An 11,847-nucleotide genomic window follows, 5' to 3' on the forward strand; every position below is an offset into this window, starting at 1 on the left:
TATCATTAATGAAGTATCACAACCCCTTCCGCTCACGGTTGGTCCATTGACACGAACTACAGACCTATTGCTTACCAAATCATGTCCAGAAAATCTGTTAGGTATAAAAACATTGAAAGCTCTAGGAGCTATAATATGTTGTTCTCCGGAAGGAGTAAGATTATTTTTACGTGATTTCAAAGGGCACTATGTGTCCAGAGACATGGATCACCGACTGCAGAATTTACCTACACATTTATGGGCACAAGGCCCCACTGATGTTGGTTGCATGAACATTACACCATATCGAGTCACACTGAAGGCAGGAGTGGTACTACCACGAATGCGACAATACAAATTACCACCAGATGCTGTAGTGGCTTTACTGCAAATCATTGACGAGCTTATTGCCCAAGGAGTGGTTGTGGAAACCGACTCCAATGTATGTAATTCCCCGATAATTCCGATTCTTAAAAGAACGGATCCAAAAGCTCCGCCAGTATATCGATTAGTTATTGATCTGCGCGAATTAAATAAATGCATTGTACCACAATACCCCGTGGTCCCAGACATCTCTTCATTACTGACAGCCATTGATTCCAAAGCAACGTTCTTTACTGTAATTGATCTCAAGAACGCCTTCTTCAGCGTCCCAATAGATCCGGAAAGCCAATACTTGTTCGGATTCAGTTTAAATGGACAAAGTTTTAAATTCACACGCGCACCTCAAGGATTCACAGAAAGCCCCAGCATCTATAGCCAAGCACTGAAACGAGAACTTGACAGTATCCACATGCCAGTTAACACTGCTCTGCTTCAATATGTCGATGATCTGCTGATCACCGCTCGAAGCGAACCTGAATGTGAAAAAGCATCACTGACGGTTTTACAATTTCTGGCCGAAAAGGGGCACAAGGTGTCCCCTTCTAAGCTGCAATTTTGTGTCCAGCAAGTTGTTTATCTTGGGCACTCGCTGTCCAAGGAGGGAAGACAGCTTACACCCGATCGTATTCAGTTAATTGCTAACATGCCAACACCCAAGACACAAAAGGAGGTGCGGGCTTTTATAGGCCTCACTTCATACTGTAGGCAGTGGATCCCTCAATACGCATTTCTAGCAAAACCACTCATTCAGTTGACAACACAGGAGGCAGCCACATCGACTGTCCTCCCTTGGACTCAGGAACATACACAAGCCTTTGAAAGCTTAAAGAAAGCTTTATGTCAAGCACCTGTTTTAGCAACACCATGTTACAATAAACATTTTACACTCTTTGTTACAGAACGTGAAGGTACTGCCTTGTCAGTACTCACTCAGGAACAAGCAGGATCACACAAACCATGTGCCTATTTCTCTAGTACATTAGATCCCGTAGCTCAGGCTCTTCCTGCGTGCCTGAAATCAGTGGCAGCAACAGCTTTAGCAATCAGACAAAGCGATGCCATAGTATTAGGACATCCATTGACAGTACAAGTACCACATGCAGTAGAGGTTCTTTTGAACTGAACACAAACACAACACTTGACTATAGCAAGACTTACTGGTTACGAATTGACATTGTTCCAGCCTCACATAGAAATCAGACGTTGTAATACATTAAATCCTGCTACACTTTTGCCAGTAAATGGAACAGACCCATTAGCACATGATTGTATTGAAGTCATTACTATCACGACGAAACCCAGACAAGACTTGACAGATGTCCCATTGTCAGATCCAGACCTGACGTTGTATGTAGATGGTTCATGCATGAGAACAAGTACAGGAGAGTTAGTGGCCGCTTATGCAGTTACAACAGACACTGAAGTCATCGAAACAAATTGTATAAACACTTTGTCAGCTCAAGCAGCAGAGCTCATCGCTCTGACACAAGCCTGTATCCAAGCCACGAATAAGAAAGTCAACATATACACAGATTCACGTTATGCATTCGGAGTCGTTCATGACTTCGGCGTGCTGTGGCGAGAGAGAGGTTATTTAACTTCTCACGGTGCCCACATCCAGCACGGACCCCTCATTCAAGCTTTATTAGATGCAATTCATCTACCCACTGCAATATCGATTATGAAATGCAAAGCCCATACGAAAGTTATCAATATCATTTCTCAAGGTAATGACCTAGCTGACAGAACAGCTAAACAGACTGCTCAAACTCACACAACTGACACGACAAAGACAATAGTTCCGACACTAACACATTGCATGACAGTTAAGGATCCCGCTCTTGATGTAATTGACATACAGACACATGCTACACCAGAAGAAATAAAGAAATGGACTGAATTAGGAGGGATCCAAACGGATCAAGGATGGATGACGAAGGAAAAATCTATATGGTTTCTTCCCGACTCCATGGTTCAAGTCATCATTAACACAATACATAGTCCAGCCCACCTAGGAGAAAAAGCTATGCTAGACAGCATTCAACACATTTGGTTCAACAAACATTTACGAGCAGCAGCTAAACAAAAAGTTCGTACCTGTATGATCTGTTGCCAGTTTAACCCAGGTAAAAGCATTCCCGTAGAACAGGGTGGATTTCAACCTCCTGATCACCCTTTTGAAGTCCTCCAGATGGATTATATCCAGATGGAACGATGTCGAGGATTCAAATATGTTCTCGTAGTTGTCTGTACTCTTTCCCGTTGGACAGAAGCCTACCCGGTTTCAGATTACACTGCCCCGACTACTGCCAAACAGTTAGTTCGAGAATTCTTTCCACGGTACGGATTACCACGTGTTGTCTACTCAGATAACGGCCAGCCGTTCTCATCCGAACTGATGAAACACGTTTCACTTTTTTTAGGTTACCAATGGAAATTCCACTGTGTCCGACATCCCGAGGCAGCAGGTCTCGTGGAACGCCATAATCAAACTCTGAAAATTAGATTGTCCAAAATATGTAGAGAAAAAGGTGTTGATTGGGTAGTAGCCTTACCAGTTGCACTCTTTTACATGAGAATGGTAGCACATTCTCGAACAGGGCTATCCCCGTATGAAGTGATCTTCGGTAGACCACCAAATATGTGGGGGACGCCTATACCCCGTAAAATAACTGATGTTGACTGTAATATGCTGACAGATTACCTGGCTTCCTTGATGTCTGCACTACAATCTTGTCGTTCACAGGTAGTTGCAGCCTTTCCCGATAACACCGAGGTAAAGCCCCATGACGTGGTTCCAGGTGACCTGGTTCTGGTGCGGAATTTTGACCGGAAGACCCAGCTGGAGCCTAGGTGGAAATCGCCTAAACTCGTTCTGCTAACAACAAGGACAGCCGTGAAGATCGAGGGCCGTAAAGGGTGGTTACACTCGAGTCATATCAAGAAATTTCATGGACTACCGTCCGATGTGAACACTCAGCCTTGCATTCCTTCACAGATTGATTCAAAGCTCCCCTTGGTTGAACCGTCGGAAACAGAACTTTATAAACTGAAATTAAGGTCTAGCAAGTCAGACAATTTGATTGTTTAAGTCCTCTCCAAGGTGAATCGGTTGAATTTGTCTCTGACATGTATCCTCTAGACCGGAATAGAGAAAGAAATCGACAGATGCAGCTTAAAAAGCATGCGTATTGTAAATCACTTCGTAGTCACTGCACAGTAACATTATTAATCTTGTTTTTTCTAAGTTTTCTGATCATCATAACTAGTGTATTGCTTCATATGTATTACCCTATTTCTAAACGTGCTTACAATGTTACTGCTGAACATTCTTTTAGCGAATTACCCCCGCATGAGTTGTCCTATAGATTTGCGCTGCGCAACAACACATTCATTAGTATGTTACATCATTCCCATCAGACCAGCAATGCTACCAATTGTTGGATATGTGGCCGACTCCCTCCCTATCAGAATTATAAGGGAGTTCTGCCTCTCTTTCCATATCCGTTCACACACAATGGCTCCTGTGGAGCATGGTTTAGTTTGATTAATTCCTTAGATTCAAATTCAGTAGTTTATCAAGACAACTGGGTATGGGGAAACCTGAACCTAGTTTTACTTAAAGTCTGCTACCCTAACAAGGAGGGACTTCCCAAAAGAACAGGAACTGATCTAGAAAATGAAGTATATGGATTAGGTAATTTTACACTTAACCTCATGATCCTGAATGTTGAATCCGAAGCTGCACCAATTTTGCCCGCTATGTCAGTATTTCCAGTTAAAGGTGAATTATGTGTAAGAAAGAATGGTTCAATACATATGGGCCATAGTAAGTGCACCACTGTAATAGTATTCAGTGATCAAGGCAAGTCTACATTTAGAGCTTCCCGTCATTCCTACTTCATATGTGGTCAGACTGCATATATACGTCTACCTCTAGATTGGGATGGTACCTGTTACATCGCATTCCTTCTGCCACCTGTTTTCCTAGCCCCTCCTGATTATCACAGAAATACCCATTTAGTACACAATAGACAACAGAGAGATCTCCCGATTGTCGATTACACTGAAACGGCATGGGAACAATATACAGATTTCAATAAAGGTTTCTTTCCCTATATAGGTACAGTCACTAATAGTAAGCTGATACGTAGATTAACTAGAACCCTTGAAGCAGTAGTAAATGAAACTACTTCCGCCTTAGGCAACTTAACAGAGGAGCAGTCTGCGATGCGGATTGTTGTTCTTCAAAATCGTCTTGTTCTTGACGTCATCCTGGCCGATAGGGGCGGAGCTTGTAGGGTCATCGGATCAAGTTGCTGCGTTTTCATACCAGAAAATTCGCCATCTGTATATAAAGCCATAACTCGCCTTCATAAGATTGTAAGCCAGATACACCAGAGTCCAGGCACCTGGACTTGGTCCGGTTGGTTCTGGAGCGTGTTGTCAGCCTGGGGATGGAGGATCCTATCCTTCCTAGGTATTGGCTTTCTCATACTATTCAGTTGCTGCTTATGTCTACAATGTGGACCAGCGATTTGTGGTCTGTGTGCCACATCGTGTATTCCACCTCCAAGTTTTCGCTCAAGATCCCGGAAGAAGAAAGAAGAACAAATGATGCTATATGAACAGATCGATGGATTGATGAAGATTGATATCTCCTGAGGGTCCGTAGGGGACAAGGAGGGAATGAGGAAATATGGATTTTGTGATCAGTTATGTCCCCTATCTCAGACCCCAACGGCTCCATGTATATGCTACAAGTACATGTATGTTCCCTCCAGTTCCAGTTATGAAGACGCAAACACATGTGCGTCCACCGTCAATATGTCCTCTTTCAGATCCGCCATGAATGGGCCGGATATTCCATTCCTAAGTATGAAAGGCCACCGACTTTATATGGCTCATTTACTCCATTTTGTAGTTCAGGCGAGTAGGCCCTGAATTCTGCCATCAAGCCTTTTCCTGCCTTCTACCTTCGACAGCTCCAGTCTGAGCTCGCATCTGTAACCATGAACTTTGTCCTACTCCCTGCGCGGCTAACGGTGCCTGACTCGGCCTGTTTGCCTGCCAAAAACTGTATTTCACCTTCAAGATTATCTGCTCCGCTCCTCATCCAATGCATTCCTGTAGTTTAGGTAAACATTCTTTCAGCTACCGAGCAAGGGGCCCGGCTTCTCTGTCCTCGTGCAAGTAATTCATAGCTCTGTTACCATGAAAGATTTCTGCCCCCTCGCATCTCATGTAGACACTTAGACGCTTGTACACGCACTCACAGTCAGTATAGAATAGATTTCGTCCGAGAGACCTTTCCTTTTGGATAACACAGTTCTTTAAACATAGGATATTAGATATGATTTGGAATTAGGTTGACTTGACCCCCCAGACTTCTGTCTCCACATGTAGAGCTAAATGTCAAGTCCCCTTCACCCTCTAGTTGCACGTCAATCACACGTCATGCGGCTGCGCGCGCATCTCTGCCAAGTATTTCTGCTGACATTGCAGGATTCTCTTATGGATCCACCCACTTGTGACATCATGTATAATGACGTTTTCCAAGTTACGCCTATATGTCCGCCTTTTTTAGTTACGTATGCATATTTTTATCTGTCTTATCAGCTGTTACGCCTCCTACATCTGTCTTATTGCAATTTATTTCATATATAAGTGATTACCTGTCAATAATGTATTGCCTTCCCTTCCTGAACCCCCGTGGTGATGGAATATGATGCCTGCAGTTCGAACTGTAATTCCTTTGTAGAGGAATAAAGCCCTTTCAGAACCTCTAATACCACGGATTCTGCCTCTTATTTTACTGAGTTATTCTTACTAGATTTTACTGCATCAAAAATAGTATCGGTAATTAAATATTTACCACAAGATGCTGGGGCTTTCTGTGAATCCTTGAGGTGCGCGTGCGAATTTAAAGCTTCGTCCATTTAAACTGAATCCGAACAAATATTGGCTTTCCGGATCGATTGGGACGCTAAAGAAGGCGTTCTTGAGATCAATTACAGTAAAGAACGTTGCTTCAGAATCAATGGCTGTCAGTAATGAAGAGATGTCTGGGACCACGGGGTATTGTGGTACAATGCATTTATTTAATTCGCGCAGATCAATAACTAATCGATATACTGGCGGTGCTTTTGGATCAGTTCGTTTAAGAATCGGAATTATCGGGGAATTACATACATTGGAGTCGGTTTCCACAACCACTCCTTGTGCAATGAGCTCGTCAATGATTTGCAGCAAAGCCACAACAGCATCTGGGGGTAGCTTGTATTGTCGTATTCGTGGTAGTACCACTCCTGTTTTGAGTGTGACTCGATATGGTGTAATGTTCATGCAACCAACATCAGTGGGGCCTTGTGCCCATAAATGTGTAGGTAAATTCTGTAACCGGTGGTCCATGTCTCTGGACACGTAGTGTCCTTTAAAGTCACGTAAAAATAATCGTACTCCTTCCGGAGAACAACATATTATAGCTCCTAGAGCTTTCAATGTTTTTATACCTAACAAGTTTTCTGGACATGATTTAGTAAGCAATAAATCTGTAGTTCGTGTCAATGGACCAACCGTAAGTGGAAGGGGTTGCGATACTTCATTAATGATAGGCTTTCCTGAGAATCCAAGGGAAATATTCTGTGAGCCTGAGAGGGGTGCCCCTGGAACTTCGCTACGACTTATAGTTGTTCTGCTTGCCCCTGTATCGAGTAAAAACTTTCTGTCTTTCCCTAATACTTCACTATGTACATAAGGTCCCTCTTGATCTACAGGAACCTCAATAAGGGGTAAGCCAAATTCCTTCTCTAGGCTATTTCATGTGTATCGTTGATAATCGGGATAGTCAGTTTGTGCATACTGGTACATCTGTTGTGTCGTTGTTTGTGTTGTTTGTGTTGCAGCAATAGGCTGTTGTGATGTTGCTACAGTCTGTTGTGGAGCTGCCTGTTGCGGAGCTGGCCTAGATTGTGCATGCTGACGGGCTTGTTGTTGGATCTGATCCTGTCTAGGTGGACGTGGTCTCTCCTGGGTTTTACCCGTGGAGATATTATGTTTCAGGACTGCACAATCGTGTATATAATGACCTCGCTGTTTACAATAGTTGCATGTCCCTTTTACAGGACCCACTGAATCATTGGACTGTCTATGACTGTCAGCTGGAACTGACTGGGCAACAAGCATTTTAATTTTCGTGTCTTTCATACGTTTTTGTTCATGTTCTTGTTCTTCTCTAATTCTATTGTGGTGGTATTGTAACATTTGTAACATCTGTGACGGGGTGTTACCTTGCCAGGTACTCTCGAATTTCAATACTCTATTCTTAACTTGGGGCAGGGAATTTTCAACTAATTTTGTCACAAACAGATGTGGATATGACTCGCTACTTGCTTTTATGCCACTATTAATACCAAAACATTTTTCAAATCGGGAATAGAAATCACTAGTGTCTTCATCTTGTTTTTGTTTACAGGCTGAGATTGCACCCCAGTCTTCCTTTTTCGTAGTTAACAAACGTGGCAATACTTGCACTAGTAATCCTGGTAATGCTGTAGTCTTTTCCCCAAGCCCTGAACCTGGAGCTCGGGTCTTTTCTTCGGTTTCTAATGCTGCCCAATCTATCTTTTGGTCTCCCACCTCCCAGTCCTTTTCTTTGAGTTTTTCGTAAATACCGGCAGGCATTAATACTTTTAATATTTTCATAATGTCAGGATAAGTATACTCTCCCATGAGTAACATGTCTTTTATCTCACGGTGGAAACCTGCTGGGTCCTTGTAATGGCTAGGTACTACTTTCTTCATTTCTAATAATTACATTTTAGTTATGGGCGTGTACACAAACACACGTTTAAAATTTTCGTCATCAATTTTGATGGGGTGCACTTCGCGTAAGGGATTCTGTCTGTCCATGTAATACGTTATTCTTTCCTTGATGGGAACTGAAACATGTTCTGGGCATACGAAAACAATATACTGGTTTCGAAATTCTAGAATATCTTTAATTAAATCAGTACCTGAACCTCTCCATCTATTCGTGAGTAATTCTGTCAATATGTCAGGTAGGGGACCAGGATCGGAGTGTTGGCTTTTATATAATATAAGGAGGTGTTGAATCATGTATGTACCAGCTAAACGCTGTTCGTCTGGGGTAAGGTTCAAAAACGTGTGTGCTAGCGCATCATCACTATATTTTACGGGACTGTCAGCCCATTGTACTGCTGACCTGGCTAATTCTTGTTCATCCATGGAATCGAGCATATGATACCCCCTTCGGTCTCGGAGTAATTTATCAGCAGCCTGGAATAAGTGTTCAGGAGACCTTATATTTAACATAGGGGCTTGAAAATTTCTGTTACATTCTGGACGTATCGGACGTATTGGATCATTAAAGCATCTAGTATTATTAAAAGATCTTCCTCTACCTACATAAGCCATCGTGTCTAATTGTCCTGTGGGCATTTCTGATTCTTCCTCCTCCTCTCCCTCTGATTCAGGTTTGTCTGTCTCTAATCTGTCTTTATGTATTTGTTCTACTTCTTTGCGGATCTTTCGGCACATAGCTACTATACATGTCTGTTTATCATGTTTCCCTTCTGATATATTCTGACCCCATCTGGTAAGTTTTTGCATTTCATCCGGATCTACCCCAGGCCTATCTTGGTTTCTGATCACACAGTTTATGAAGAAGCGTAACAGTTGCCTCTGTACATCCGCTTTCTGGTATTCCATGGCTTCGTTAATACTTTCAGGGCCTCGCCCCGATTGGACAAAGTGATATATATTATCTAAATGTGCCGCCATTCCTGGTAGCGTCGCTAAATACCTTGAAGCTCGTCGTATACGTAATGATGACAGCAGCATTTCGTCCCGTCTACCGGGCACAGGATCATATCTACAATCCACTAGATGTTCTTTAAACATGTCGGAAGTTGCTAGTTGGGGTGTCCGTTGGTATGCTAAATCTCTAAGGGATAATTTATTTCCTCGGGGTGGCGTGGCGAAAATGTCTGTCGTACCTCCTGTAGCACCGTCTGAGGTGCTGGGCACGAAAGTATTTGTTGGATGTAAGATAGAAACTGTAGATGCGGGAAAAGCGGTAGAAACAGATGGGCCTGTTGGAATGTGTGTAGGAGTTTGCTGTTGCGGAGGTACAGACGGATGATCTTGGCGTTGAGCACCACCGACAGGCGGTGTGTGTGATGGAACATTAACATATTCGGGAGCTGTATGGTCTAAATAGGAAGATAGGAAAATATCTTTTGCGGTCTTGGGATGTGCTTTTAACGGGAGTAATGGAGGTGTCAAGTCTTTCGGTATTTCTGGGGTGGCCTTAGGTAACCCTTCGGCCAGAAGAGGATACATACCATTCATAAGAGTGTTTCGTTGTCTGTCTACTTGTTCTGATTTTACTCGGGTACCTTCCTCAATTAATAGATTTTCTCGGGCTTTATTTGAATTCTCCCTATTCTTCTCTTCTAATCTGAGCGCTTTCTCTGTGCGTCTATGCGATTCTTTACGCCATAATTCAATGGCATCTTTCTGTGACTGTCTGGCTTTCTTTTTCCATAATTCTTCTTCGACTCTCATGATGCAATCTGCATCCCATGTCCCAGCTGCGGGCCACCTCTGACTTTCGGCTAGGTCCTTGGTGTAGTCCACCCATAAATCAAGAAATAATACGGCATCTAGGCCATGCTTATGGTACATAAAGTACCCTGGGGTGTCCCTAGGTGGAATGGGAACAGCTTCTTCGAGTACCCCTTTTCTAGTTTTGATCTGTCTTAATTTTGAAAAGAGCGGCATCTTTAAACTTTGCTACTTGATTTTGAACACAATAAATTACAATAAACACAATAATGACCACTCATTCATACCACGGTTTTTTAAAACATATTAAAACGTTTAACATTTAACATTTAGAACGAACAATGATAATTAGAATAAAACTAGTTACTGACATAACACTAATACTAGACAATACTGGATTATGTATAAGACATACTAGATATACTGCTAAACAGTACAGATACACTGCTGAAACAGTGCAGACCGGATCTGTGTACCCAAACCCGTCTTGACCTGCACAAACTAATGTGCACGTTTTAAATGCCTCCCCGGCAACGGTACTCACCGGGTAGCACGGAACGGAAGGCCTCGGAACGGAACTGAACTGGATCGGACTGGACTCGACTCGACTCGGAACTTCGGAACCTGGCGGGCCTCTGTATACCTCGGATCTTGCTCTCTCAGCTAGGCTCTGGTCGAGATACTTCGCACTTCTCACCACCTCGTCTGGGGGTTGATCGCAGCCTCAGTCACCCCCGCTCGGCCGGAGGGAGATACAGGAAATCCTGCGGGTACGCGTAGTTGTCCGTCCAGCTGTGGCAGGAGACCGGGCCTGCAACGCACCTCCGGCGCGTGAGATGAGAAAGTGTCCCTGTTCGGGCGCCAATTATGTGGTAAATATTTAAATTACCTGTACTATTTTTTATGCGGTAAAGTCTAGTAAGAATAACTCAGTAAAAATAAGAGGCAGAATCCGTGGTATTAGAGGTTCTAAAAGGCTTTATTCCTCTACAAAGGAATTATGATTCGAATCATAGGCATCTTATTCCATCACCACGAAGGTTCAGGAAGGGATAGGCGATACATTATTGACAAGTAACGACATATATAAGAAAAGCATTACATTGAGACAGATGCAGGAGGCGTAACAGCTGATAATACAGATAAGAATACACATAGGAATGTGGAATACACTACCACTCCACATCAAAACGGCCCCTACGCTGCTCAAGTTCAGAAAGAGCCTTAAAACATGGCTGTTCTCTGCCTAATTCCCCCTCATCGCAAGAAGTGAGTTCTGTAATCGATAGCGCCGAGACACCCGTACGGGTATTTGCGCGCTTTAAAAATTGCATAAAATAAATAAATAAATAAACATACGTAATAAAGAAAGGCGTGACAATAGGCGTATATTAGAAACGTCATTAAAAGTGATGTCACAAGTGGGCGGATCCATAGAAGAATCCTGCAATGTCAGCAGTAATACTTGGCAGAGATGCGCGCGCAGCCGCATGACGTGTGATTGACGTGTGATTGACGTGCAACTAGAGGGTGCAGGGGAATTGACATTTAGCTCTACATGTGGAGACAGAAGTCTGGGGGGTTAGGTCAACCTAATCCCAAATCATATCTAATATCTTATGTTTAAGGAACTGTATTATCCAGAAGGAAAGGTCTCTCGGACGGAATCTATTCTATACTGACTGTTAGTGCGTGTACAAGCGTCTAAGTGTCTACATGAGATGCGAGGGGACATGGTAGCGGGGCTATGAATTACTTGTATGAAGACAGTGGAGCCGGGCTCTTTGCTCGGTAGCTGGTAGGATGTTTACCTAAACCACTAGACAGGAATGCATTGGACGAGGAGCGGAGCAGATAACTTGAAGGCTGAATACAGTTTTTTAGCAGGCAACAGGC

General features: G+C 43.2%; 1 gene segment (V, D, J or C); it reads left to right on the forward strand.

The window, feature by feature from the left end:
* Positions 1-11,847, forward strand: part of LOC146808647 (T-cell receptor alpha chain constant-like) — an 805,797-nt gene that overhangs the window by 223,467 nt on the left and 570,483 nt on the right.

This window comes from Triturus cristatus, chromosome 8, assembly GCF_964204655.1.
Source record: "Triturus cristatus chromosome 8, aTriCri1.1, whole genome shotgun sequence".
NCBI classification, from domain to species: Eukaryota; Metazoa; Chordata; class Amphibia; order Caudata; family Salamandridae; genus Triturus; species Triturus cristatus.